Source organism: Felis catus, chromosome C1 (assembly GCF_018350175.1).
Source record: "Felis catus isolate Fca126 chromosome C1, F.catus_Fca126_mat1.0, whole genome shotgun sequence".
NCBI classification, from domain to species: Eukaryota; Metazoa; Chordata; class Mammalia; order Carnivora; family Felidae; genus Felis; species Felis catus.
In genome coordinates this window covers 192,652,827-192,666,944 of record NC_058375.1, presented here as the reverse complement: position 1 = coordinate 192,666,944, position 14,118 = coordinate 192,652,827, and the positions used below count along the sequence as shown (strand labels likewise).

Genomic DNA, 14,118 nt, shown 5'->3' with positions numbered 1-14,118 from the left:
TGCAATTCAAGTTCTCAATGGCCACAGGTGGCTACTGGGTATCACACTGGGCAACAAAAATAAAGAAAACTTCCATCATTGCCGAAGGTTCTGTTGGACAACGTTGAAAGGATTCCTGCAGAAATTGCTTTATCGTGATGTTATTTACCAAAAGAACAGGTTTCTTAAGGCAAAACTCTGATGTATTTTTGTCTCAGAGTGTACAGTCTGCTTTCAGTGGCATATCCTTTAAGTCACACAGTCACAGAGCCCGAGGTGGGGCTCAAACTCACGAACCGCGGGATCAAGACCTGAGCCGAAGTCGTACATTCAACCGACTGAGCCACCCAGGCACCCCTATTTCTTGTGTTTTTTATTTCAGCCCTTCTGACCGGGGTGAGGTGGTATCTCACTGTGGGTTTGATTTGCATCTCCCTGATGATGAGTGATGTCGAACATCACGGTTGGCCAACTCCTCCTGCCAACCTCAGCAGAGAGAAAAGGCCTGCAAATACGATTTAGGTGAAGATACAGCTTTCATAGTGTGCTTCCCTGTATGGCTTTGTGAATGGAAGGTGAGGGGGACGAGGCCACCACACTCTGTCATCGTACTGTGGGACAGAAGAGGTGACTTTAAAGCAGGTGGGAATCCCTACCTTTGCGGCCTTCCAAGAGCAGAGTTAGAAGGGAGGATTTGGGGGTGGAGGGTGAAGGAGGTTGCTGCTGCTGTCGGGGGTAATGTGAGTGAGGAGGCCGGAAAAAAAATGCTCAGACAAAATTGAGTGTTGTGAACCCGGGAAGAGGGGCCTTTTCTAAACCCCAAATTGCTTTCGCCTCCTGGCTATCAGTATTAGTGGAAAAACTTTTGGTGTTCATTTTCCACCCCAAGGACCCAAGTGCCCCAAGGACCTGTCACTTTAGGCTTCCATATGACACCCCTTCCCTCAGGGCAGCGAGCACAAGTTATCCACCTGCTCTCACTTTCTGTGATCCAAATAGAGCAGAAGAAGTTTCCTGGAGGGATTAAAATGCACACCTGAATGACTCTAGCCCACTCCAGCCTGGAGAGAAGCAGAAGTCGGGGTGATGGGGGGGCATGAAACGAGTCAAGGTTAATTCAGCATGGGAGGGAAGTCTGAATTATTCATTTCCTGACCCTGTGCCGGGTACTTTTCACCGCAGTCTGTTACAGTCTCTTTCGGGGCAGTGTAGTCGCACGGGTTTCTCGGTCACCTTTTAAAACCATGCCTTGTCCTCTAGTGTCCAGCAAAGGGATTGCTAACATCGGGCTCTGGTGCCAGTAGCCGTCTGGAAGCTGCCTTTTAGGGGCACCCGAGATGTGGGCCAGCTGGGGGAGGGGGGGGAGGGGGGGAAGAGCAGCCACTTAGCACTTGAGTCCCATTCGGGCCGAGTGGTTGGGGAGGACAAGAAGGGAGATTACAAACCAGAAGTGAGAATAGCATCTGAGGTTCGGAGGAGGGTGGGAAGGAGGAGGGAGTTTCATAGAAGATGTGCGATTTGGTTTCCATACGTCACTGGAGCTCTTTTGTCTTTAAGTGACATTTCCAATGGGAAGTTCATCTGAACGAGAAACAAAATCTAGACAAAGCTTTCCTGACCTAAGTGAAGCAGGGGTCGTCCCGGAAAGAGGCTAGGGCTGCTTCAGAGAAATCAGAACCGTCGGCCTTGGCGAGGCTGTTCTTACTCGGTCGGGGCTATTTCTCACGTCCCCGCTGCCCCGTGAAGTACGCGTCACAAAATATGCCAAGCGGTTTCTGGATCTCCGAGATGCTTTGGCTGGCATTTTATTTAACTCGTGACATTTTTGACTGTTCTTCTTCTGGTGGGCATCAATACTGCCCAAGCCTGCAGTTGTCGCAGAATTGAAAGCCGCGTTGGGGTACCGCTTTGTCGTTAATTGTCGCTTCGTGGCCACCACTCCTGACCGGGCTGAAATAGCCGAGCGAGTGTACGAGGCACCGTGCGAGGCCAGAGGCCAACCTTTCAGGGCCACCAGCTGGGGAGGGTCCATGGGCAAACTGCGCTTACGAGCTCCGGATGTTAACCTGGTCTTCCTGGGCGAGCCTAACTCAGAAGCCATTTAAGGTCAAGGTCTCAAGCCCAAATGCCTCCAGGGTCCGTGGAGAAGTAAATGAGGGGGTGGGGGGTGGGGAGCACACTGGTAGTGAGCGCTGAGGACGGTGGTAAACGGGAGAGCACAAGGTGGGTATCAGAGTGAAGCTGGCACTCAGCTCTAGCAGATTGGTGTCGTAAAGGAATGCCAGCCCGGCATTTTCAGACTTGCCAGGGTTTTGTGAAGTCTCCAGATTTTTTTTTTTTTTTTCATGTTGGCCCAAAGTCAGGCCAAGCAGAAAAAAAAAACGTCCGTGGGCCAGACTCAGCTAGCGGGACACCGGTTTGCGAACCACGGTTTGGGCTCATCTGTGACGAGGCTGCTTCGGGTACACTGATTTGCACAAGTAGTTTTTGTTTGTTTGTTTCATGGCTCCTATGATCCTGAAATCCAGCGCCCCCACCCACCCCCCGCACACACACCCCCAAATGGCACTAGTATCAAATAAGGCCAAGGGGTGAACACCGGCCTCCTCTCATGTGGAGCTGTTCTGCTAAGTGGTTCTTACCAGCCCTCAGCTGCACAGCTCGTCACCCCGTTCCAAGCACGGCCTGGTCCTTCTTGGGGATTGGAAATGGTGCTCTTGCTCCTTTTCCAGCTAATTGCTTTAATGCATCCTGAATGTGTCTAGGCTGCCGCCCCTAACCACTGGGTCATCATTTATTCACAGGCCTGAAGTCCCTTAAGCAGCCTCCTGCTGGCCCTCACGCTGCAGGGGATTAATGTAGTCTGGTTGGTGAGTCAAAAAGAAAGATGACATCATTTTCATGTCAGGAATGAGGATGTGCGTTTGTGTGTGTGAGGGTTACGGAGTGCAAAGTGAGGAAAACTAAAGCTACTTCCCTTCCAAAGTGGCACGGTGCTCCCCCCCCACCCCCACCCCCTTCTTTTGCTTTCAATCCAATCTGGCTTCTCCCAAGTGAGTTATTAATATGGGACACAGCCTGGCTTCCTCCCTTCTGTCTCCTCGTATAAATCCAACTAATTAATTTACTTTAACAAGAGGAATCTTTTTCTATCTCTCCCAATCTTCATCGCTCAGCTTAGATTCTCGTGATTCAAACACAAGACACGCAGCTGTAATAATCACACATAGAATCTTATCTGGATCATCAGATCTGCTGTCAAAAACTTGGCGGGGGGAAGGAATCTTAAATAAAGGGACCATCGAATGAAAAGACAGGTTAACTATCAGGTGAAGGCTGGAATTCACATTCCGTCCGGTCCAATTAATGAAAGGAAAGTGGAAAGTATCCTGCGTGTGCTGGAAATCTGACAACGTGAAGAGGTGTACAAAGGGTGTTTGCAAAGCTCCGCGACGTTGAGTTCATTCAGCAACCATAGAATGGTGACATGACAAGGCCTCCTCCCAAACGATCAGTTAAATCTTGTGTCCCCTTTCTGTGTATGAATGGAAAACCCACCCCAACACGCCATTTTAGAGAACTACTCCCCCCCCCCCCATAGATGTCCCCCCCGCCTCCAAGACAATCAGGGCTGTGTTGGGGTCAGCATTGCCCTGTTTTCTGGGACAGTGGCAGCACCCACAAGGTCAATGAGGTTGATCTCGCAGGGGAAATTCAGGTCAGAGGACAAAGGTAAGGGCAATCCGAGGGGAGGCAGGAAGGTGCAGGACAGATTTCCCATGTGAATGAGGATGGGTGGACCTTCCCAGATCATTCCTTAGAGCTCCTTTCATTCTTTCCTTGGTGCTGCAAGGGATTTTCTTTCTTTGTGGAAAGCGTCAGTGCCTGTCTTTCAAAAGCCAAAAAAAAAAAAAAAAAAAAAAAAAAGTAAAAAAGAGGATTTGCAAAAACAAGCGCCATGCTGCCCATTTGCACATTGGTGCAGAGAGAGAAGTCAGGAACTGCTAATGAATGTACCAGCTGTGTGTGGAAAATCAGCCAAGCTTGGGCTTTGGGCTTTTTATGTCTCTGCGGAGATCCCGATTCTAGACTGCCCTTGAGAAACTTATGAGCATGGCTTCAACCACAACGTGAATAACGAGTAAAGGTAACAAAGGTGAGGCTATCCTGAAATACTAGTTGAAAACAAACCCCGTGTCGAGGAAAAGCAGCTATCATTCTGTTACCACTTTCTGATTTGGTAACAACTTAAAGCCAGGCAAAACCCTTCTCTTCTTCTTAGGACCCGAGACTTGAACTCCCCTTTCTTAGATTTGAGGACTGGGAAGTTTAGTTGTTTTTTAAAGGTATGTTCCCTGTTTTTCTCTCTTTCTCTGTCTCTCTCTTCTCTCTCTGTCTCTATCTCTCTGTTTCTGTCTCTGTCTCTTCCTCTCTCTCTTCCCCATTTCCCCCGGCCCCGATCCCTCCCCAACTTCTTCTCCCTCCTTCTCTTTTTTTCTCTTCATCTTCTTTTTCTCTCTAGATTTATTGAGGTGTAATTGACAAAATTATAATACATTTAAGGTAAACGGCATGATGGTTTGCTATACATATACGTTGTGAAGCGATTCCCACCATGGAGCTAATTAACACATCCATCACCCCATATACTCACCTTTATTTGGGTGAGAACCCTTAAATTCCACTCTCTTAGCAAATTTCAATTATACAATTCAGTATTATCAACTGTAGTCATCATGTTATACATTAGATATTCAGACCTTACTCGTAACTGAAAGTTTGGGTCCTTCTATCAGCCTCTCCCTACTTCATTCTTCACACCAGACCAGCCTGCCCACCACCCACACCAGACCCTGACAACCACAATCTTAGTCTGTTTCTATGAGTTCAATTTTTCTTTTCTTTTTTTTTTTATGGTCCACCACTAAGTGATACTATGCAGTATTTGTTTTTCTTATCTGGCTTATTTCACTTAGCATAATGCCCTCCAGTTTTATCCAGGTCACAAATGGCAAGGTTTCCTTTTTTTTTTTTTTTTTTAATGGATGAATAATATCAAACTGTACACATATACCACGTATTCTTTATCCGTTCATATGTCGACTGACACTTGGGTCGTTTCCACACCCTGGCTATTTCCAAACCTTGGCTATTGTGAATAATGCTGCAACTGACAGGGGTACACAGATATCTCTTTGAGACAGTGATTTTGTTTCCTTTGGAGACATACCCAGACATGGGATTGCTGGGTCACATGGTAGGTCTATTTTTAATTTCTTGAGGAACCTTTGTGCTATTTTCCACAGTGGCTGCACCCGTTTACATTCCCACCAATAGTATGCAAGGATTCCCTTTTCTCTACATCCTCACCAGCATTTCCTCTCTTTTTGATAGTAAACATCATAACAGGTGTGAGGTGATATCTCACCGTAATTTTGATTTGCGTTTACCTGCTGGTTAGTGATATTAAACACCTTTTCATGTACCCGTTGGTCATTTGTATGCCTTCTTTAAAAAAAAATGCCTATTCAGGTCCTTTGCCCACTTTTTAACTGGTTGTGAGTGGTTTTTGTTTTGCTTTGCTTTGTTTTGAATTATATGAGTTTCTTATATATTTTGGATATTAACCCCTTATCTATTGGATATGTGGTTTGCAAATATTTCCTCCCATTCCATAGGTTACCTTTCCTATTGCTGATGGCTTCTCTTGCTGTGCAGAGGCTTTTTAGTTTGGTAGAGTCCCATATTTTTCTTTTTGCTTTGGTTGCCTTTGTTTTGGTTGCAAATCCAAAAAATTATTGCCATCATCAATTTCATGGAGTTTACCAATTGTTTTCGTCTAGGAGTTTTATGGCTTGAGGTCTTACACTTACGTTTAATCCATTTTGAGTGCTTCTTGTGTATCATGTAAATAGGAGTCTAGTTTCGTTCATTTCTTCCTTTTTGGCGCCAGAGATGACATATCTACTCTTTGACTGGAATAGATCAAAATCACACTGTGTGTGAACTTAAGGATGACTGCAAACTCGAGTATGTCCATAGTCACGTGCATATGTGAGGTGAAACATATGTTTCATCCTTTGTGCAGCTCTCCTGCACATTCACTTCTTTAATAATACTAGCCACTGTTTATTGAGCACTTAGTATGCACAGAGCACCATAGTGAGAGCTTTGCATATATTTTCTCATTTAAGTGCAATTACTAAAACTAGGGAGAAGTGGAACATCTCCTTTCTGCATTTCAGTAATTCTTTATTAATGGATTTCTTCATAGATAGGATTATGCCACTGTGCCTAGCCTAAACCCACATGGTGACTGTTGCCAAGGATAAAGTCATTTTAGTGCATAAATATTATTCTCATTCTAGAGGAGGGAGAGCAAATACATTTTTCAAAACCACGAGTCCGTGCCCATTTGGAGGGACTTTGCTCACCAGGGACTTGGATGCTTCCAAGTGGATTAAATTATTTGCTCCCAAAGTTTGGTCTTGGGCAAGGTACCCCATCCATTGTGCTCTAATTTCTTCATTTGTAAAATGAGATTTAATATGAGTATATGTAAGGGGCTCAGAACAGCGCATGGCATATTGTGAACATTCGATGCATGTTAGCTGTTATCATTGTTATCATTATTAAATAATCACAACAACACGCGGATGAAGGTATTCTTAATCCCCATTTTATACATGGGGAAACTAAGGCAAAAGGATTTAACAGCTTGCCCAAGGTGATACAGCCAGTCAGTGATTGGAGGTAGTAATTCTAACCTTATGTCATTCTCACTGGGGAGCTTGCAACTAAAATTCAATGGTGCCACTCATTATGGAAAGTAAGGTCTGGTCATGGCTGTCTAGAATACAATTTCTTTCTCTTATAGGACACCTGAGCTGTGAAACCAGCATAAAATGTCCTGAAGAGTGGACACACGTCACACGAGAAGCATTTTCGATCCCTCTGGTAGAGAGGGAGTGCTTAATTACCATGTGCCACTGCTGTTAACCTCTGCAAATAAGTCTAATTATCACAGATTAATGAACAGAGCTTAGGCACATCTAAAGGGGCTTTGCTGAGGGGTTTTCATTTCTGCATTTCATTATCTCCATAAACGCTGTTGTTCCCCATGCACACGGTTATGGAACTTTTATTATTTTTTTAGCTGCGCTCTGTGGACTATCAACAACAGTGCCTGCGAAATAGCTCAGGGCAGGGATCGCTTTCCAGGAAATCTTCAGGAAGCCTGCAAGTTGGGTGGCTGCTGCTTCGCTGTTTACTGATGCATCATGCCACATTGGTTCATAGGGAATAAAGCTTAGACGGTTGCCAAGGAAACAGGCTGAGATTTTTGAAATATCTGAAACCATGGTGAAATTTCTAGGAAAAATCAATGTCTTAGTCAAGAGTCAGGTTAAGCCTTCTCTGCATCAGGGTGGGTAGCAACAATGCAGATACAGCTGGAAAGATTCATTCCTGTTTGCACCATGGCTTAAACCCACACACTCGATGTTGTGATTCTCAGAGAATGTTTTCTACAAATAGAAGTAATCGTGTTGGCTATCATCGTACCAGGAAGTGGCCATCATACTGGTCCTTAGAGCAGGGCTGAGTCCGGCAGCCATCTTTGAATGTGCCTGTGAGCTCAGAGAGTCCCTGGTGAGGACCTTGGAAATCCCAATGTCATATCGTGGCAAGAGAGCAGGCCGGCAGCTAGCAAAGGGCTTTAGCCATGCAGAGGCTGGGACCTAAGGAAGATCTTGGGCACAATCCACCAGACACGTTTCATTAATAAATGATTAGATTTGCAAATCTTGTCAGTAGAGATTGCTATCACAGAATTAATGAAATAAATAATGAAACATTTCCAGTGTTTCTGGCTGGCGCTCAGAGCAGAGTAGATCTCTGCCTTTGTTGCAATTTATGGCTGTCTCTTTGATCAACTCCTGGGGAGTTCAAGGAACGATTTTCCTGCTTCCAACACCCGCCTTCGGCTTTTAGGTTTGCCTTTTTTTTTTTTTTTTTTTAAACTTGACTTTTCATATCATTTTGTACTTCAAACACAAAGGTTCCCCAGGATAATTTCAGATAAAGAAACCCTACAGGGTGAATAATCTGCAGTGAAGAAAATCTGAATCATACTTGAAGAAACAATCCATTTGACACTGGGTTAGGAAAGGGGTAGGGGAGGGATTTTGCTTACAAATGAACACAAAAAAGTTCACAATTTTATTTGAATGTCTCCATTTTGCACAGCCTAAAGCCAAGAGCATTTCCTGATCCAGAAGCAAACTAAGATGCCACCCAGTGTGGATAACCCAGCAGGCAGACAAAGCATATGTTCAGGACATTAGCAATGCAGGGGTAGCTCACATTTTTTTGTTGAAAAGGGGGGAAAAAAAAACCCAGATTTTTCATATCTCAGAAAAAGTCTCAAAATAGTCGTGGAGAAAGCAGATCCTTATTGGGTTTCTTATACTTGTTTTCTGACTTGGTGTTATTTTGATGTGAATTCCTATTCGAGATTGGGGGGGGGTGGTGGAGCCCCAACATCTATTCACTGTACGGAAACTTTAAAGGGCTTCCTGGGATGGGATTTCATCCTTGACCCCTACTGGTCATAAGGTGATACAGCCATTATCTCTACCCCTGACACTTTGGGTAATCTTTTAGAGATTGATACTGTATTATACTGGTATTGATAATATACGTGGATTTTCAGTTCTCTCCCGCTGCAAACCCATCCAGCACATTAATGGGCACACAGACTCACTGTCTCTTGGAAATCACAGTAAGTCCAAAGGTTGGGGTTCTGATGGATTATCTGCTCCTGGGCTTATCTTCCTGAGAGCTGTTGTGCTCCTTATTAGGTTTCGCCATTGGGCAAGTTACAATGAAATGAAGTTCAGATCCATCCAATTTTTAAAGATCCAATTTAAAAAGTACCTTAGAGTGTCTTTATCTTTTCTAGTTTCATCCTGTGGCATGGCAATTCCATGGCCAGAACCCAGTGGACATTTCCTGTCTACATGATTTAGATCATTCTTTCTGGAACCAGATACCTTCCCAGTAGACAAGGCTTTGAAAAATTAGTGAGTTGCTCCATTGAGGAGACAAAATTAATACTAAAATTATAAGGATCAGAACAAAGCAGTAAGAACTTCCTTTAGGGCTCAGAGAGGGCGTGTAAGGTGATAAGTCTTCTTATGGTGTAGTTTTAGGATACACCTTTTACCTCATGTCCCACACTGGCCAGTTCTTTAATGGGAGTATGAACACAGAGTCGGTTCTACTCTCCAAGATGAAAAGTAGATTTTATTGTTATCAAATTATTTCTGCATTTGTTTGATTCTAAGATGCACCATTTTTTTTTTCATATTTTCACATGATTTTTGAAGTCAGGAGGCATATCAAAATCATCATCAGCCTGGTCACAGTGGTGATGGGGCTCTCAGCACTATGCACACGGGTATTACAGTGTCCAGAATGGGTGCCAGCTACTGCAAAGGAAGTCCTGGGGGCAATAAGACTGACACTTGTTTGTTTGTTTTTTAATTTTTGTTAATTTTTGAGAGACAGAGTGTGAGCAGGGGAGGGGCAGAGAAAGAGGGAGACACAGAATCCGAAGCAGGCTCCAGGCTCCGAGCTGTCAGCACAGAACCCGACACGGGGCTCGAACCCACAAACTGTGAGATCATGACTTGAGCTGCAGTCGGACGCTCAACCGACTGAGCCACCCAGGTGCCCCTTCATCACCCACACTTGTAAGGACACAGAACATGATGTTGGTGGAAAATATGGATGTTGATGACAATGGGTAGGAAATAAAACAGAAACCACAGCTTGCAAAACCATAATGACTGGCAAAGCAGACAAACTATACAGACCGTGATAGGCACAGCAAACCAAGTTGAAAGTGTTTTTTTTTTTTTTAATTTTTTTTTTTTAACGTTTATTTATTTTTGAGACAGAGAGAGACAGAGAATGAACAGGGGAGGGGCAGAGAGAGAGGGAGACACAGAATCCGAAACAGGCTCCAGGCTCCAAGCTGTCAGCACAGAGCCCGACGCGGGCTCGAACTCACGGACCGTGAGATCATGACCTGAGCCGAAGTCGGACGCCTAACCGACCAAGCCACCCAAGCGCCCCAAGTTGAAAGTGTTTTAACATCAGCTTGTTCTGACCCATTCGCGCCTGGCTAAGATCACTGGCTTCCAGCGACTCCTCTCATTACAAATTCTGACCTGTTCTCATCCAACCCTCACTATCTTCTGCCCCAACCCACCTTATGACTACTGCAGACTTCCCTGAGCCCCACAAGTAACCTCCCCTGACTCCTCTCTTGAAAACACTGCTAAGACGCTATCAAGCTGGTGCGTTCTCTTGCTCAGCAAGTTTAATAAACCCAGTTTTGTGTGATCAGCAGTGTTCCACGGTGGTCTTGGTACAGAGCTCTGATAATTCAAAAAGAGATTCAGTAGAATCAGGCCCTAATGCTGAGAAGTTTGAGGAATACATTCAAGTATTTCTTTAATTTACATTTCCCTTGTGACATATGTACAAGAATGATCTGTGATAAAATATGTATCTAATAAGTTTAGAAGAACTTTTGACACAGTATAAAATGAAGGACTGCAAGAAAGTATTGTGTTACCTACTTGTGTATTGACATCAATGTTCCTTTCTTTTTTTTTAATTTTTTTTTAATTTTTTTTTTTAACGTTTATTTATTTTTGAGACAGAGAGAGACAGAGCATGAACGGGGGAGGGTCAAAGAGAGGGAGACACAGAATCTGAAACAGGCTCCAGGCTCTGAGCTGTCAGCACAGAGCCCGACGCGGGGCTCGAACTCACGGACCGCGAGATCATGACCTGAGCCGAAGTCGGCCGCTTAACAGACTGAGCCACCCAGGCGCCCCAATGTTCCTTTCTCAGTGGCACATGAAATAATGGTTTATTTGTACAAGGGATGGCATTTTGCATTTGATAAAATACGGTAATAATAGCTAGCTAACTTATACTGGGCATTTCTCATGAGCCAAGCACCGTGCTGAGTGCTTTACCTGCACTCATTTAATTCTTACAGCATTGCTAAGAGGTAGGTCACATGATTACCCGCATTTTCTAGATATATAAACTGAGGTGCGGAGACAGTCCGTGGCTGCCTTGAAATACATGGCTAATATCTGGGGGAGGAGTTAGGGCTCAGGTCCAGGCAATGTGCCTCTGCTGGGCTAGCATAGGAGGGGAGAAATGGGGCACGCAGCACTATTTTCTCGAAAGTGGCAGAAAGCATTAATTAGAATGATAGTACTTGCACATGGCATGTACTAAATTTTGGGATTTGGGCTTTTAAGGGTAATACATTAGCCGGTTCTTTGGTGCTTCTGGAAGTAAAATTGTTTCCCTTGGGTATTTAAGAAAAGGTGCATTCAGAACCTAAAATATTTGCCAGTTTATTTCTCCTAGAAAAGAGAGCTCCTCGGTGTTCAAAGCCATATATCAGGGTTAAAAAACAAGCAACCAAATAAAAACAAACCCAGCACTGGGGTCATCCATTTAAGTCACTGCTTGACAGCTGTTCTGGGAATGGCTGTTGCCACGGGTTACTACGGAGCACTCAGCATTTCAGCCTTACCCATCACTTCCAGGCTGTGCTCCTGTCTCTCCGGAGAGACGACCCTTCCCTCCTTTCCCCACCCCACCCCCACCTTGGCGGCTCATATTAAAGATTGTTTTTTTCCTTTGAACGAGAAATGAAATAATAATATGCTGAAAATTCCCTAGCTGTTGCCTAGGGTATTCTCTGTCTTTGATGCTTTTGTTGCCCCGTGTTTCCTTGTAGATCACAGCATCAGCACCGCTTTTTCTAGAAACCTCAAAACAGGGTTCCAACCTGCTGCCTTCTGCGGGTGGAGCCACAATCAGGCATTGTCCATCAGTGAATGTACCAACCTCGATGTCACTCGATTAATAAGTTCTTAATTGGATTCTTCAGATAGTTGGCCATGGCAGTGTATTTTCAGGACTTTTGTTGTCTTTGTTCTTCTTCTCCTTTTTTTTTTTTCTCTCTTTTAAACATTCTCCTCTTATCCTGTCAGCGCATTCACATATCCTTTTGACCAAGAGATTTGACCAAGATGCGCCGGTTTTCCTTCTACCACCGACTTCCCATTCTTTTCACACTGAAGGGTTCAGAAATCCATTAAAATGCCGGTTCATCCCTACTTTTTTCTGTTTTGCGAAAGGGGGCGGGGGCGCTTAGGGCAGCACATCTTACTTAGGTAGTGCTATTTACTGGAAGCAGGCACGCAAAATACCAACCTTACATATAATCTACTAGGCTCATTGTATTCAACGTTCATGGTCACTAACGCCTTCAAAATCGTGAAACTGTATGTGTCCCCTATTACACTTACAGAAAAGGTAATTTGCGGGAAGTGCTTTGAGATTCTTATAAGAAATTTAGGATGTTAACATTCCCTTGTTTCGGGTATTGGTTAATGTTTAAGAACCGTAGCTTCCACCAATGCTTTGAGTCAAACCAAGGCTCATTAAATATGCGGTTGGCTTCTCTGACATTGTATAAAAAGGAATTTGCTACCCATTACACTTTTTTTCCTTGCCTTTTCTTCCTATCACCTGCTCCCCCACCATTACTTTCTAGTCAACACATGCCCCTTTTCTATGGTTTGCTTATAGATTATTAAGAAAAAAGATGTAAACTCACAGGGAGGATTAAGGTAGACACAGCTGGTGTCAACGAAAACAGAGAGAAATGAAAGAGTATTGAGCCCGTCTGAATGGACAGCCCATGGGGCTTTCTCGTGACTCATCCTTGACCTTTACCCTCCCAAATCGCGCCTGAGGCAAGTAAACAGCTTTTCAAAGCAGACTACCTTCTGGGACACTTCGTACATTTTCATTTTAATCTCGTTGCAAAGTGGTCAAAAATAAACGTCCCCATGAAGAGAGGTACTACTGACAAAAGTTGAATTTAAAATGACATGGAATCACTCTGTTACCTATCACACAGAGGGTCCTAAACTGCTTAGCGGTTTATTCCAAATGAAAAGGAAAGGAAACCGTCTTCAATGAGCGTTTTAAACATCTCTGTACGATTCAAAATGGTTACATGGGCCTTTGAAAATATTGCCTGGAGGCATCATGGGTGATTTAAGTTTTTCTTTGTATTTTGCAGATTATCTATCTATAACGAGCAGGCATTACTTCTGTAATCCACAAAAAGACTTTCAACAGAAATGGAATTACAGTACAGATTTTTAAAATATGAAAATGCCACCCAATGAGTTATTTTTATAAATGACTGGAATAAAGAAAACTATTTAATAATGTAGACAAAGTGTCATATGCCTAAGAAATCTTTGTCTGATATAAAAGGTGAGTTAAAGATGGACTGGAATGTTTCTTAGTAACCAGGTAAATATTATACCCAAAATTAAACAACTACTCTCCCTTTGTATATCACTCAGCCCAAAGACAAAAGAGGAAATGTTTCCACCACAACGGTCATCAGATACACTTAGCTGTGTGAAAAGAAACATAAGACCCCACATCATTTAACTTGTAAAATCTCAGTCAATACTTGACAACAAATGGGGTTTCTGGAACAGGGCACACCAGAGTGATGTGTGGATAGAGGTCTGCAATCATCACCCCCACCCCACCCCACCCCCGCCGTCTCATTTCCAGTGATTTTTTTCCACTTTATGTAATGTCCTAATGTGTTAAATATTGAAAATGTGGGTAAGGTAGTTTAGTTAGTCCTCAGTGTCAATACAGAGAGATTAAGAAAACAGTCCTGTTTTCATGTTGTAGGAAAACGACTTTTTTTTTTTTTAATTTTTTGTTTTCAACGTTTATTTATTTTTGGGACAGAGAGAGACAGAGCATGAACAGGGGAGGGGCAGAGAGAGAGGGAGACACAGAATCAGAAACAGGCTCCAGGCTCTGAGCCATCAGCCCAGAGCCCGACGCGGGGCTCGAACTCCCGGACTGCGAGATCGTGACCTGAGCTGAAGTCGGACGCTTAACCGACTGCGCCACCCAGGCGCCCCGGAAAACGACTTCTAACGAATCACCGTATCCAGTGAAGGGAAAACATACCCAAACAAAACAGTAAAACTT

At 43.9% G+C, this 14,118-nt stretch overlaps 1 long non-coding RNA gene across 1 annotated transcript in view; it reads left to right on the top strand.

The window, feature by feature from the left end:
* The window catches only part of LOC123379253, a 39,312-nt gene extending 25,667 nt beyond the window's left edge, over positions 1-13,645 (top strand). Inside the window, exon 4 of the long non-coding RNA XR_006583493.1 lies at positions 13,172-13,645. This is a non-coding gene — a long non-coding RNA (uncharacterized LOC123379253). The remainder of the gene's footprint in view (positions 1-13,171) is intronic.
* The last annotated feature ends 473 nt before the right edge of the window (positions 13,646-14,118 follow it).